Source organism: Schistocerca gregaria, chromosome 1 (genome assembly GCF_023897955.1).
Source record: "Schistocerca gregaria isolate iqSchGreg1 chromosome 1, iqSchGreg1.2, whole genome shotgun sequence".
NCBI classification, from domain to species: Eukaryota; Metazoa; Arthropoda; class Insecta; order Orthoptera; family Acrididae; genus Schistocerca; species Schistocerca gregaria.
This window is the reverse complement of record NC_064920.1, coordinates 913,663,714-913,679,916: the sequence shown is the minus strand read 5'-3', so window position 1 is coordinate 913,679,916 and position 16,203 is coordinate 913,663,714.

Here is a 16,203-nt window from a genome sequence, read left to right as displayed (position 1 = left end):
CATCATATACTGACGAATCGATTCCACAGACCGAATGTGAGGAGAGGGGCTAGTGTAATTGGTTAATACAAACCATAAAGAAATGCACGGAAGTATGTTCTTTAACACAAACCTACGTTTGTTTAAATGGAATCCCGTTAGTTTTGATAGCACATCTTAACATATAAACAAATACGTCTTTTTCACTGACGCACATGTACATTACTATGAGGGGTGAGGTACACGTTCGACGGGCGTTTCATAGGACGTGGAGGACGCATAAATTGGCCAGCCAGTTCTCCTGATCTTACGCATCTGGACTTCTTTCTGTGGGGTACGTTAAAGCAGAAAGAGTACCGTGATGTGCCTACAACCCCAGAGGATATGAAACAACGTATTGTGGCAGCCTGCGGTGACATTACACCAGATGTACTGCGGCGTGTACGACATTCATTACGCCAGAGATTGCAATTGTTGCAGAGAATGATGGCCACCACATTGAACATCTATTGGGCTGACATGTCAGGACACACTCTATTCCACTCCGTAATTGAAAACGGAAACCACGTGTACCTCACCCCTCATTGTAATGTACATGTGCGTCAGTGAAAAAGACCAATAAAAGGTGTTAACATGTGGACGTAATGTGCGGTTCCAGTCTCTTCTGTACCTAAGTCCCATTACCGTTCCCTTTGGATCCCTACGTAATTCGGTGCTCTCCGATACACATGATCGAACAGCGGAGGAGTGGTACTCAAGCATCGACTTTAGGTTACAATATCTCCGGATGTAATTAACATTTTACAATACAACAAACGGCACTGATTACGTATTTGTTTATATGGTCAGATGTGCTAACAAAAATAACGGGGTTCTATTTATAAAACGTAGGTTTCTGTTAAAAAACATACTTCTGTGCATTTTCTTATGGTTTGTATTAACCAATTACACTAGCCCCTCTCCTCACGTTCGGTCTGTGGAATCGACTCGTCAGTATTTGATGTGGTTTACGAAATATATCCAGCGGTAACGTTAGGTGACTCACCCTGTATATCTGTATTTTAGTATCATGGACTATTCCTGGGTGCCTTGGTCGACAGATACTGCTTCCAGCAAAAAGCGTCCAAGAGTTCAGAAACCCGCAAATGAAATCTAATTTATGGCACTGAAGTGGTTCTCATGAATTCATGTGGATAATACCGTAGAGTGTGGATGTCTACCACTCCTAGAAAAACTCTGGCATTTTATTACAGTGCTGGTATTGCTAAGAGCTTTCAAGTATAAAGAGTGAACAGATTATGCTACCAGAAACTGATTTGAGCAGACGTCTAATCATAATTCATTTGCCATTGATTCGCTTCAGTTATAAGACAACGTCGCGCTATCCACCCATAATGCATTTACGATATTTGTTAAAAACGTTCATACCTAGACTATTCACAGTTAAGGTGATGTTTTCCGGCGGAGTGGCCGTGCGGTTCCAGGCGCTGCAGTCTGGAACCGAGCGACCGCTACGGTCGCAGGTTCGAGTCCTGCCTCGGGCATGGATGTGTGTGATGTCCTTAGGTTAGTTAGGTTTCATTAGCTCTAGGTTCTAGGCGACTGATAACCTCAGAAGTTAAGTCGCATAGTGCTCAGAGCCAACCAAGTTGATCTTTATATATTCTATTCGCTTTGCTACGAAGGAATTTTCGGTGTTGTAACTTAGAGTTTGGTTCCTTTACAGACATAGGCTCTATATGTGCAATTGATCTTGGCATTTCCCCTGGACTTACTGATTACGGATCTTACAGTCGCTTCCACCAACCCACTCTGCAATAAGCTATACCGACGGCCACTGAGGACGTTTCAAATACTACAAAGGCGCATTTAAATCATATGTTTCACTTGCCCCCTAAAAAATAAAACACAGAAATTTGACCACTCTAAGAGAATTCTCTTAGAATGGTTCTGAAGCTTTACCTTCAGACTTTTCTTGATTCAGTCACAGAATGGAACAGTATGATATATGAGCTACGAATAAGAATATTTATCTTAACTTGGAATGCTGGGGACGTGAAACATCAGTAGTTCGTACGTTTGTATGTAACTGCATTAGTCGCTACTGAATGTACGCTGTGATAGATACATGAATAAATCTTTGACTAAGGTTCATTCCTAAATTTGTTTCATTTTGTTATCAGTGAGAATGGAGAATACTTCGCGTATATTTAAAGTAATTCGCACTATTTTAACGTGGCCATATACCCTGAATGATTTTAATGTAGCTATTTACATTTCGCGACAGCCATAAATTACCAGCAATACATTTAAAAATCTTGACTCGAGTAACGTCCAGACTGGCTACTCGTCGAAACAAGTTAAGGAATTAGAAGCACAAACGTCATCTCACACTGAAGTGCCAATTTTATGTGTGGCATTTGAAATTATGCGTTAAATGGTATCAGTAGCGGCACGGAGGAGAAAGTGCGGAGATAAAGGAACAGAAAAGTCGTGCACCTTTACAGCGTTAAGGATAGACGCCATAGGGTCACGCTATCCGCTCATTAAGAACGACAGCCAGAGTGCTGAATTAATGTCCCCCTGTAAGTAATCGCTTTGGATCTCGGCGTTGGAGGCAGGAAAATTACAATTACACCGGACTTTCCTCAAAGAATGTTTTGCTCTGTGCCCACCAGCCGGAAAAAATGTCGTTCTCTTGAGCGCGAAGACTGCTTGTGCAGTGAAACAACAGTCAGCTATTCATTGTCTAAATGAATTTCGTACACAGAGTTGCTCTAGTCTCGACTTTTCCTATAGCAGTGATGGTTGACAATATTGCAAATGATACAAGATATTTATTTTATTTTAATGACATCTGAGTCTACCAATACAGGTAGCTCAAGATTACATAGGTACCTTTCTAGAAATTACTGAGCCATTTTTAAAAACTGACATTAACGATAACCCATACATATAGTCACCAAAAGGATGCTCCATGTTAAGTTACAAAGGCAGTTTCCAAGCAAACAAAATGAACACACACACACACACACACACACACACAAACACACACACGCACGCACGTGAGCGCGCGCGCGCGCGTACACACTGTTATGTTGTATTTTACAGCTAACATTCAACAAGAATTCCACGAGTTATTTATCAATATCACCATTAGAAAAGGTCTTGTTTCACTTTAAACACATCTATAAGTATTCTGTGTGATTCCTTTGTGTTTCTGTGGCAGTGAAAGAAAAAAAAACAATGTGGTGACAGTACGACACGAATTTTAGGGAAGTGCAGTCTACAGCAGTCGTGGTAGAATTTCAGGCAGGCCGTGATCATTTCGAACTGCCTCTGGGATCTCTGTTACGTAATCTGATTTTAAATTTGTCATTTTGTCTCCGGTATGTGTGTTTTGATTTGCGTCTATACCAAGTTCCCTCGCACAAATTTTCGGTCTCTCATTCTCCTATCCATTGGCTTCTGGCCCTGCCTCTGACTACTACTAGAACGGCGCTTGTATACTACTTATGATGCTTTTTTTTCCAGATCATCTCCCACAGTCTTTGCATGTTCCATGGTTGGCACAAATGTTACTCCTTTACAACTATTTCGTAGTTTTAATACGCTAACAATTAACAGCAAACCACACGCAGTGCGTAGAAAATTGGCTTGTCATTCAAGCGTGTCACACATCTGGCCCATCTATGGTTTAGTAGGTTTCCTGGATCTACACGACAGTGGATAAGTAGCAGTAACGTTCATTGTCAAAGAATGAACAAATTCACCTGAAGGGTGACAATAGGAATGGGAATTGCCTGCATTGAGAACTGTGGATTAATTATCCACCTCTGCGATGGTTGTAACCACAGAATATGAAGGTTGTATTTCTAGACTCAAGCCCTGGCTCCACAATAAATGCATAGTATCCGGACAAACCAACATCAGCCAGCATCCATTACATATGTCTGCTGTAGATAGTTGCAGCACACGTGATCCTTTTTCCTTTTGTGCAGGAATTTGGCGATGGGCACCTACGTGTTGCAGTGAGTAATATTCTCGAAATTAGAACGCTACAACTAGGCCGAACGACCACGTATTGTGTTTTAACGTCTAATACATTCAAACCAACGATCGCCGTCTTATCACATTATCTCCATCTGCATTAGGAGGTCGGCTAGACAGACTTTTCTCTTGAAGAAACTGGCCTCGGACACATGCTTTTTTATAGACGCTACCTACTGGTATTTAACAACTTTCAGATGCAGCTATCAATTATTTATTAAAAATTCAAGTAGGTTTCTTAAGAACTAGTTCACAAATCCTTAATGAGGAGCGCCCACACGGATAAAGGTGGAAGGCACAAACCCAAGATAAAATCGTCAATGTCACATGCGGAATTCGAATATATGATCTCTCCAAAAGCGTCTCAGTGTCTTGGCTCCTCGGCCTCCACACGCTGGAGTCACATTTGGTGAAGGGAATTTTGAACAGTCTCCCTCATTGTGAGACAACCACCAGCCTTTTTGAAAGAAATATATTTACTTCTTCCCCAGGCATCAGTACATCAACGTCACACACAGATCACATCGCGGGCAGTCTGGCGCATTTGCTCACTGAGAGCTTCAATTCCAGATAAATTCATCGCTCTGATTGCAGAATGCTGGTATTCAGAGATTCTGGCACCAGGTACGGTGTGCCACTTACTACTGCAAAGAGATATTGAAGGAATTGTATTGAAAGACGTACTACCAACAGTTCCTGCCTCCTCCAACAGGAGGACAGAGAGCTTGTTGATGAGAGTCGACATTTTCCCTTCGTAAGTGCGAAGCAATTGCGGCAGGAGACTAACTTCCTCGGCTTTAATGATACAGATCGCCGAAGACTGAAGGAAGCCGGACTGTACTCACAAGGATCCGCTATGAAATATGAACTCACAGAAGAAAATCTTTATCCTCTGGCATGGTGGAGCAGCATCTGTAGGCGACTCTGGCAAACGTTATTTTAGTGGCGAGGTGTTTTCCCACGAGATACGATGGTCCAAGAGCTACACTCCTGGAAATGGAAAAAAGAACACATTGACACCGGTGTGTCAGACCCACCATACTTGCTCCGGACACTGCGAGAGGGCTGTACAAACAATGATCACACGCACGGCACAGCGGACACACCAGGAACCGCGGTGTTGGCCGTCGAATGGCGCTAGCTGCGCAGCATTTGTGCACCGCCGCCGCCACTGTCAGCCAGTTTGCCGTGGCATACGGAGCTCCATCGCAATCTTTAACACTGGTAGCATGCCGCGATAGCGTGGACGTGAACCGTATGTGCAGTTGACGGACTTTGAGCGAGGGCGTATAGTGGGCGTGCGGGAGGCCGGGTGGACGTACCGCCGAATTGCTCAACACGTGGGGCCTGTGGTCTCCACAGTACATCGATGTTGTCGCCAGTGGTCGGCGGAAGGTACACGTGCCCGTCGACCTGGGACCAGACCGCAGTGACTCACGGATGCACGCCAAGACCGTAGGATACTACGCAGTGCCGTAGGGAACCGCACCGCCACACTGTTGCTCCTGGGGTATCGGCGAGGACCATTCGCAACCGACTCCATGAAACTGGGCTACGGTCCCGCACACCGTTAGGCCGTCTTGCGCTCACGCCCCAACATCGTGCAGCCCGCCTCCAGTGGTGTCGCGACAGGCGTGAATGGAGGGACGAATGGAGACGTGTCGTCTTCAGCGATGAGAGTCGCTTCTGCCCTGGTGCCAATGATGGTCGTATGCGTGTTTGGCGCCGTCCAGGTGAGCGCCACAATCAGGACTGCATACGACCGAGGCACACAGGGCCAACACCCGTCATCATGGTGTGGGGTGCGATCTCCTACACTGGCCGTACACCTATGGTGATCGTCGAGGGGACACTGAATAGTGCACGGTACATTCAAACCGTCATCGAACCCATCGTTCTACCATTCCTAGACCGGCAAGGGAACTTGCTGTTCCAACAGGACAATGCACGTACGCATGTATCCCGTGTCACCCAACGTGCTCTAGAAGGTGTAAGTCAACTACCCTGGCCAGCAAAATCTCCGGATCTGTCCCCCATTGAGCATGTTTGGGACCGGATAAAGCGTCGTCTCACGCGGTCTGCATGTCCAGCACGAACGCTGGTCCAACTGAGGCGCCAGGTGGAAATGGCATGGCAAGCCGTTCCACAGGACTACATCCAGCATCTCTACGATCGTCTCCATGGGAGAATAGCAGCCTGCATTGCTGCGAAAGGTGGATATACACTGTACTAGTGCCGACATTGTGCATGCTCTGTTGCCTGTGTCTATGTGCCTGTGGTTCTGTCAGTGTGATCATGTGATGTATCTGACCCCAGGAATGTGTCAATAAAGTTTCCCCTTCCTGGGACAATGAATTCACGGTGTTCTTATTTCAATTTCCAGGAGTGTATTTAAAGGCCGCAGAGAACAAAACAACGTGAAGCATATGTAGCGACTACAGGAAATGAACGGCTATCAGTTTCCTGCTGGATTTGTATTTCTACGAGAAAAGTACGAGTACCTTACAGAATTGAGGGAACTCTTGATAGGAGGTAATGCTCACACTTGGTGAAGAATGTGATGCTTCCTTCAGTGATTTGGTGCAGAAGTGCTTTACGTGACTGTGGAAGCCTCATTTCACCAGCAGTTTTGTTATTCAAGGTATAGTGCATGGAGGCAGAAGATGGGGTAATTAAGCGAAGGCAGCCTTGTACAGCTAATAAGTAGCTACGGGAGTTAATGGCCGTTATAGGGCTCGTTAAACTGTGAATATATGTTGTACATGCTTTTTGTTTTCCTGGAATTATTGATGACATTGTTGTTTGCTAGCCGGGGCATAAGCGATGCAAATTTCTGTTTCATTTTACCAATTTCCAGTGACTTTTTCGTGTTTGTCTGTGTTGATGTCACATGGGCCATCCCTAGTACCCTTGTGTATTCGTTATTTCGGTTATGCATTACTGGCCTACCAAAACTTTATCTGCAAAGAAAGAGATGGTGAGCTGTTTCCACAGACAAGTAAATGTGTTCAGTGCATTAGTAACCCATGCAGTAATTCGTTCTTTTATGACTTCCTTGGGATATGTTGGGGGAGGCATCGGTACGATCTGTGAATACTGCAGGTGGGCGCATTCCGTCTGTTGTGCCCGCCTCACTCCCAACAATGTCTGTGTTCAAAAGCCCCATGGAGGTTCACACTCCATAGTCTGTCACCCCGTGACCCTGATAAGTACCTACATTAAAGCCCTTACACATCTTTCGACAGAACAACTTAAGAGGATGGCCTGTCATTTCGTGCCCTAAGATAAGCAGAACATCTGGCACCTCTTGTCTAGCGGTACCGTCTATTATTCAAAATCAAAACTTCTCCGGTCGTGGGTTCGGTTCCCGCCGGTGCTTAAGTCTTGATTAATAATCAGAAGTCGCCCTCATTTTGCCAACGGCCTTATTAACAAGGGCGGATAAACTGACAGAGGTTCAGGGCACTCTCTCGTCCTAGGGGTGGAAAACTGCCCCTAAAGGTGAAAGAATCAGCAATGATCAACGGCATGGGGATGCAGAAGACAACTGAAACCCCTGCATTAATTACACGCAACGTGCATCCACAGAAGATGGGGCCTGTAATTGAAGAAGAGTCATGGTGATCTCTCTATTGGCAAATGATTCTGGAATAGTTCCCCCCTCGGATCTCCGGGAGGGGACTGCCAAAGGGGAGGTTACCATGTGAAAAAGACTGAATAATCAACGAAAGGAAACGTCCTACGAGTCGAGGTGTGGAGTGGCAGGAGCTTGAACATGGTAGGGAAACTAGAAAACCTGACAACGAAAATACAAAGGCTCAATCTAGATATAGTAGGGGACGATGAAACGAAGTGCAAATCAGGCAAGCATATCAAGAGCTGCAGAAAATGGTATAACGGGAGTAGGATTCGTTACGAACAGGAAGGTTTCGCAGAGAGAGTGTTACTGTGAACAGTTCAGCTACAGGGTTGTTCTTATCAGAATCGAAAGCAAACCAACACCGACAACGATGGTTCAAGTGTACATGGCAACGTCGCAAGCTGAAGATGGAGAGATAGACAAAGTGTATGAGGATACTGAAATGGTAATACAGTATGATGTGATAGAAGAAGAAACAAGACTCGATTTAGAAGAGATGGAGTACCCAGTATTGTAATCAGAATTAGAAGCGCTTTGGAGGACTTAAGACCAAATAAGGCTGAAGAGATAGATAACATTCAATCAGAAATTCTAAAAACATTGGTGGAAGTGGCAACAAAACGAATGTTCAATTTGGTGTGTGAAACGTATGAGTCTGGTGGCATACCAGCTGACTTTCGGAAAAGCATCATCCACTCAATTCCGAAGCTGACAAGTGTTGCTTACAGGAGTCATATACAGAAGAATGGAAAAGAAAACTGAGGATGTGCTAGTTGAGGATCATTTTGGCTTTAGTAGAGAGAGAGGCAATTCTGACGTTGCGGTTAATAATTGAAGCAAGACTAAAGAAAAATCAAGACACGTTCATACGATTTGTCGACCTGAAAAAATGGTGCTAGATTTTCGAAATTCTGAAAAAAGTAGGGGTAAGCTATAGGGAGAGACGGGCCATATACATTAGGTACAACAGTCGAAAGGGAATAATAAGAGTGAACGACCAGGAAGGAAGTGCTCGTATTAAAAAGGTACACGACAAGGATGTAGGGTTTCGCCCTACTGTTTAGTCTGTACACCGAAGAAGCCATGATCGAAATAAAAGTAAGGTTCAGGAGTGGAACTAAAATTCAAGGTGAAAGGATATCAATGATACGATTCGCTGATGACATTGCTATCCTGAATAAAAGTGAAGAAGAATTACATGATCAGCTGAACGGTATGAATAGTCTAATGAGTATAGAGTATGGAAAGAGAGTGAATTGAAGAAAGACGAAAGGAATGAGAAGTAGTAGCAATGAGAACAGCGAGAAACTTAACATCAGGACTGATTGTCCGGAGGTAGATGAAGTTAAGGAATTCTGCTTCCTAGGCAGTAAAATAACCAATGGCGAACAGAGCTAGGAGGACATCAAAAGTAGGCTAGCAATGGCAAAAAGGGCATTCCTGTCCAAGAGAAGTCTATTAATGCCAAATATTGGCCTTAATTTGAGGAAGAAATTTCTGAGAATGTACGTCTGGAGTACAGCATTGTGAGGTTGTGAAACATGGACTGTTGGAAAACCGAAACAATAGAGAATCAAAGAATTTCGGATGTGGTCCTACATACGAATCCTGAAAGTTAGGTGGACTGATAACGTAAGGAATGAGGAAGTTCTGCGCAGAATCGGAGAGAAAAGGGGCATGTGGAAACACTGATAAGGAGAAGTGACAGGAAGATAGGACATTTGTTAAGACATGAGGGAATAACTTCCATGGTACTAGTATCTAGAGGGAGCTGTAGAGGGCAAAAACTGTAGAGGAAGATAGAGATTGAAATACATCCAGCAAATAATTGAGGGCGTGGGTTGCAAGTGCTACTCGGAGATGAAGAGGTTAGCACAGGAGATGAATTCGTGGCGGGCCGCATCAAACAAGTCAAAAAACGACGTACATTATTCGGACAGCGCAGTGCTCTGTCACTATAGGGATCTGATTATGGCCCTCGCTCGTCTCAACACTTTCCCCAGGCTATTGGATGCTCGGACTTCCGCCAGCGTTTGACTGGGTCAATATTTATTTTCTTACAGATGTCCTCTGTCTTACGGGATACCAAGAAATTGTTGTCCATGTGGTCATTTGCCTCCTGTATGATGTGACATCCCAGGTCTGTATAGTAGTAGGCTCCTACAATAGAACCCATCAGGCTTTCGGTGCGAGAGAGATGCCTCCTGTCTGCCCTGCTGTACGTCTTCACCCTAGCCCACTATTATGTGATGGGAAAGAGAGATGGAGATGTCGCTAAGTGGACATCGATGTTGCTGCACAACCCATACAAGCGATTTGGTTCTTTGCCTTCGTAGTACCGACGATACCTAGGTAGCACTGGTGTTGGTAGCGACCTGTAGCGAGGCGTCAGCCGGCTCTCTCAATGAAAGTAAACTGCGGGCCGGTGTATATCTATACAGGCCTGTCGGAGGGCAGCATTTCGCGGACCTCCGGCGCTCTGCATCCCTCAGCTGAAATGGACTAGGTTGGGGCTTCGCTCCCTTGACCTCCTGCAGTGCAAGTGCTCTGTGAACACCTACATAGTGTCAAGGATCCTTACGTGGTTCAAACTTTACCTCTCCCAAAAAACCTGGCTCGACACTTGTTAACTGCGATGGATTCTTTTGTTACCCATGGGACGATCTACAATGTTCATTATGAGTTCCTCATCCTCCCGCAGTCACGAGGGGGTGCAGGTCTCTACCGTATTCTGGACAGAACTCAGGCCTCTTTTGTCAGTTTGCGGGCGACGATGTGCGGCGTTGCTCGACGTGCGTTACCAGCTTACTGATTGATGCATATGACACGGTCATTCTGTCACACCGGCCTCTTTTTTTCTGGAGCACACCTAACTTTCTGGGTCTTTGCCACCTGTGCGCTTCTTGTCGACGAAACAAGTGTACACTGAGATGCAATAGTGCTGCGCCCCCCATTTGCACTACTGGTGATGCAATGTACAGTGGGCTTTGAACGCCCTTTTTTTTACCCTGCTACACCCTCCTCCCGGTATGTCATCATCAAGGGGAAGCAACTGAATCGTTCTCGTCTCTACCAAGTTAACCTCGCCGATTGCCACCTCGCTGATTGCCCGTTTTGCGTGACGTGCGGCGTGCCGCCCACTGACGATGGTTAGTTCGTTTGTGGCCCGACAGTAGAAGTGTGGCACTTGGTCCAGCGAATTCTGGCATTCCTCACACGTGCTACTCCTCACCGAGCAACAACACAAATTATGTTATTCCCGTATGACGTGTAGAACCAACAGACAAAGGCTCACTCTGTGAATTGTTTCCGCGGCCTGACAGTTTGCGTTTTTTAGCCACTGGCGAGAGGAGTATTCTCGATATTTTGGACTTACGTGAATAACTGATATTGCACCATTGCCCATAAGACGAAATACTGACAACACTTTTCAAACCTCCTCAGGAGTAATTTGTACACCCTGCTGTGCAGTTTGAAAATCCCTGCGATGAGCAGTTGATCTGATGCACTATTGTTGATATTTTTTTATACTATCATCCCCAACGTTATTCGCTTTTATTTCGAGAAAACATGCATAGACACCTACATGGCTATGAGCGGCATTTGTGCTCTTCACTCAACAGGCCGGAGCAAAAAAAATAATTTCTGTTCCATACATTTGTTGTCTTTTCCCATTTTTCTCTTCCACCTTTCTTCGTTTTGGTAGAACTGTTGGGATGAAGATAGTTATGGTCCGACGCCTAAAGTGGTGCAGATCTTTTTTTGTTTTGAGGAAGTGGTAGTGGCAAATAGACACCCTTTCTATAGCTTTGTTTATTATTAGAAAAGTGAGTGAAAAAAGAAGATATTGCAGTGGCCAGCATCTCTGTCTTGTAATCAGAAGATTTGGGTTCGACTCCCGGCCTGGCACAAATATCCAATTATCTCCATTGATTTGAATCAATGCCCGTTCACAGCGAACGTCTATAAATCCTTTGTGTCTTTATTTATAGTGGCCGCTGGATCGAAATTGTATGTGCTCTGTCGGACATGACCGAAAGGACAAATGTGAAATGTGTGTGAATTTCTAAGGGACCAAACTGCTGAGGTCATCGGTCCCTAGACTTACACACTACTTAAACTAACTCATGCTAAGAACAATACACACACCCATGCCAGAGGGAGGACTCGAACCTCCGACAGGAGCGGCAGCGCAAACAGAGACATGGCAGCCTCTAACCACGAGGCCACTCCGCGTGACTGACAGATACCCCATATATACAAGAAGAATTCTCGAAGCAAGAAAGATCCAACAGTCACATAAAATCTAGAACATATGATCTCACGTAATCTTTACTTACATGAAGAAACATATTTGAAGAATACCGCAGCCGATATGCATTACAATCATCTATTTCGTTACTGTCGTACACACGTTCATAATTTGTCTCAAGATTTCCCGAAATTTTTGCCGTTTTTTTCATTCAACTAAATTTGTACAAATGATTAGAAAATCAATTCTGCACCGTCAGATTACCACTTCACTTCATTAATCATTACGCCACAACACACAGGCGCCACGCCCGTCGTCTTAACAACTTGAGTTCCTATGATCGTCGAAGGTAATTTTCTAACTTTTATCATTATTCTAAAACATACGAAGTTATCATTTCATCATTAAAAATTACGATGTTGGATAAAAATTGTTGGTAAAATTGGTCTTTCATTGTTAGTCAAGCCTAAATATTAGATATACTATCCTTATAAGCGCATTCTTAAACCTTTTTTTAACCTCTCTACCTCTTATTTGTTGGATTCCAGATGTTGTCGCTGAGAATTTAACATTCAGCCAGTCCATAATCTGCGTCGTAAAGTGTGCAGTCCTTAGCACTCGGGGCGTCTGTGAATACAGAGTGAGCGTCCGATATCTCGCACTTTCTCTATCACTCAGTTCGTCTGTCTGACGTTACGCCTCTGTCCCTTTGTATGCTGCTGTTACCTGCCGTTTTCTCGGAAGTGGCCCAGTTTGTTTTGCTGTTCAGTGGTTGTCCAATGTCTCGTTGGCATTTACGTACTGTTGTTCAATAAAGAGTACCAGTCGCATTTTGAATAACAGCTGAGAGTAGCTTAGCACTGAAAATGGCTCCACAGTAGTGTTCTTCCTGATCTGTACGTCCCAATACCTGCTGATTTAGAGTCGAATGTACAACTGGAAATTTCATTTATCAGCTCGATATAAATGATAGAATGGTGGTTCTGAATAAATATTCTGCTGAGGTGCTTCATACATATTAGAAACAGTTGCATTGTTTGACCTATTAATAGTGCTTTCGCTGGAGTGGATCCTAAGGTTCCTAGGGAATAATCCTCCTACTGAAGCGTGCAGAGTGCCTGCAGCAGCTGCCCGACAGCTGCGACATACAACATGCAGACATAATCTAGGTGAGGTCGCAGCAGCACGCAATGCATGCGTGAGGCCATAACGGCGTCTGTGCACCATGTGCTTCCTGTTGTGGCGCGTAGTATATTGAGGTCTGGTCACACATAACTCTGACAATGTTTAGAATTGAAGTAACGAACATGTACGAAAAAGTCGTTGTGGCTAACTTGCCTTAAAATCAATGTACTCTCTCTTTCTTTTAGATCCCAGTTTTAGGTCAGTAACTTTTGTATCAGTTGCTCTGTATTTACCAGAGCTTGTGGCATGAATTAGTTTTTTAGTCAAACAAAGAAGCAGTTTCTGAGTGCATAGCGTTAGCAGTGATGGTGGTTTTTCTACTGCGTCCCTACATATTCATCATCTCTGTTATTAACTATTCTCAGTTCGATGCAGTGAGTAGAAAAGATTCATTTCTCTACATCGCTTCTCTTTGATCGGAAATGTTTTTCATTCCTGATGTAACTGAAGGGATTCAGTAAGCAAACTGTAGAGGAAATTTATTTCCTCAGCCTTGTCAGCTGTTTTCTATTTTTCCAATTGTTTGCATAACATGTATGAATATAGGCGCGTGTAGTAGAATATGAGACCCCTATTATTACCAACCGTTTTGGTCCTGACTGACGATGCGAAGCCATACTGTGTGATTTCCAAGAGACTTCGAAATCGTTGGGCCCCCCAGGGGGTCCACAACTCTTTTGTGGATACGTGCGTGGCGAGCACAGGGCCCCGGGCTAGTGCAGTTGTCCTTCCTTTCCGGGCTGCCCTACCCGCCTTCCCCATCCCTCCTCGCCCCCAAACTTTCCCCCTCCCCACTTACCTCCCCTTCACACTCCCTCTTCTTGGGAGTAATGTTCGAGCCTTCGTCCAGAGACGGACGTTTGAAAACTCCAGGATCCTGTGTCCTTTGTTTTTCTGCATCCTCACGTTTTCTCCCTCTATTGGTCTTTCCCTACTTTCGCTCTTCTCCTTGCTTTCATGCCCTCACTTCTATCTCTGCCTCATTCTCCTTGCCCTATTCTCCTTGTCTTATTTTCCGTGTCTTATTATCTGTTTCGGCGTTTGAGATTCTTTCTTCTATCCCCCTGTCCATCTCTCTCTTTCCTCTCTTCTTTCCTCCCTGTGCGTGTCTGAAGGCCGACCCACGTGTTCGCACGTGTAGCCAGTGACGAGGTAATGCATAATTCCCCGCCCTGGGTAGACAAGTAAGGCACGCACGTACCTCCTGGTAAAGGCCAGGCCCAGGGAGCGATGATTGCCTGAGCTGTTACCTTCCGAACGTGCCGATTGATCCCTCCGTCCGCTTCTCGGGAGGTGTGAACAATCATCTAAGGTGGGAGTGTCATCTGAGAGGGCCCCCACAAGGAAGGAGCGTGCCATTGGAGACAATGGCTATCATGGGGGGATTCATCCGCAATGGATTTCTTCTTCTTCCCTGTCTTCTGCTCAAAAAAGAAAGCTAGATGAAACTCCTGTTCCGAAAATTCTACGAGCTGCACCGAAGTTTCTTGTTGTCACAAGATCTGATGGTCATGATTTCTCAATAGGCCACCCTTTCGTCATTCAGAAAGCTGTAGATGCGATTGCAGGACCAGTGAAATCTTGTACTCGGTTGCGCAATGTTACCTTGCTGTTGGAGACAGGGAGCGCCTTCCAGGCCCCAAAATTACTTCGAACCACTCTCTTAGACATATTTCGTGTACAGGTGGAGGCGCACCGCATGTTGAATTCGTCGCGTGGCGTGGTGTTTACCAGGTCGTTCGACCGACTAACTGATGAGGAGAATCTGTCTTTCTTCTCTGAGCGGGGAATGACGGCCGTCCATCGGGTCGTGAAAAGGGTCGACAAGGACCTCATACCGTCCCGAACCATATTCCTGACATTCGACAATGTGCAATTGCCTCCATGAATTAAAGCGGGTTATGAGATCATTTCTGTTCTGCCGTATGTACCCAACCCTACGAGATGTTACCAATGTCAGTGGTTTAACCATACACGGCAGTCTTGTTCAAGTGCGGCTAAATGCGTTACCTGTGGCAGGGACGCCCATGAGGGTGACTGTCCACCTCTGTCCCCTCGATGCATCAACTGTATGGGCGACCATGCTGCCTCCTCCCGTGACTGCCCCGGCTGCTCGTAAGTTATTCAATAGCAGAAAGCTTACTATGCTTCCAGCAGGTCAATACAGTACCGTTCTCGCCTCTGCTCGGCCTACCAGGGAGGTAACTACACAGGCATGCGATCTAACATATAGCAAGTCAGTCGTCAGATCGGCGAGAGCTAAGATCGCCCGATCAACGTCTCCTCTTCCTCCCACCAACCCTAAGGCTCAAACATCAACATCTGCTATTGCTAAGACGAGGACCTATAAATCAGATGCTTGGACTTTCAAAAAAGAACCGACACGCGAAGATTTCTTGCGTACACAAACTTCTCAGCCATCAACTGTTCTTTCGAAAAAACGTAGTTCTTCAAAGAAGGCTCATAGGAAAAAGAGTTCTCCATCTCCGCCGAGTCGCGTTTCTTCTTCTGCGCATCCAGCGATTAGCCTCCCAGGCTATTTTCAGTTTCACCAGGCCTCACCGTTAGTAGCCGATCATCTGGCCTTTCACCGGCGGAGGAAGCTACCGCTCCTGACCACACGTAAGATGGCAGACGCAACTGTTGAGTTGATGGACCATGACTCACCACCTATCGATTGCAGCAGCAGTGCTCCCTCGAAGCCAGGCCAGCAGCGGCCATCGTGGTGACCCTTTCTTGTTTCTTCTTATTGTTTTCGTTTTCATAATGGCACTTCTTCAATGGAATATTCGCAGCATTCGGTCCAACCGAGAGCAACTAAAATTGATCCTTCGAATGCACTGACCGCTTGTCGTAGATCCCCAAGAAACGAAGTTACGCCCATGCGATCGTATTGCCCTGGCACACTAAACCTCCATGCGTTTAGACCTACCCCCTGTGGTAGGTATTCCGGCTCATGGAGGGGCCATGTTGCTGGTTCGGGATGATGTCTACTACGATCCAATCCCATTGCACGGAGATCTGCAGGCAGTTGTCGTCCGAATTACTCTCCCCACTTTCACATTTGCCTTTTTTACGCTCTGCCTTTACTAAGGCA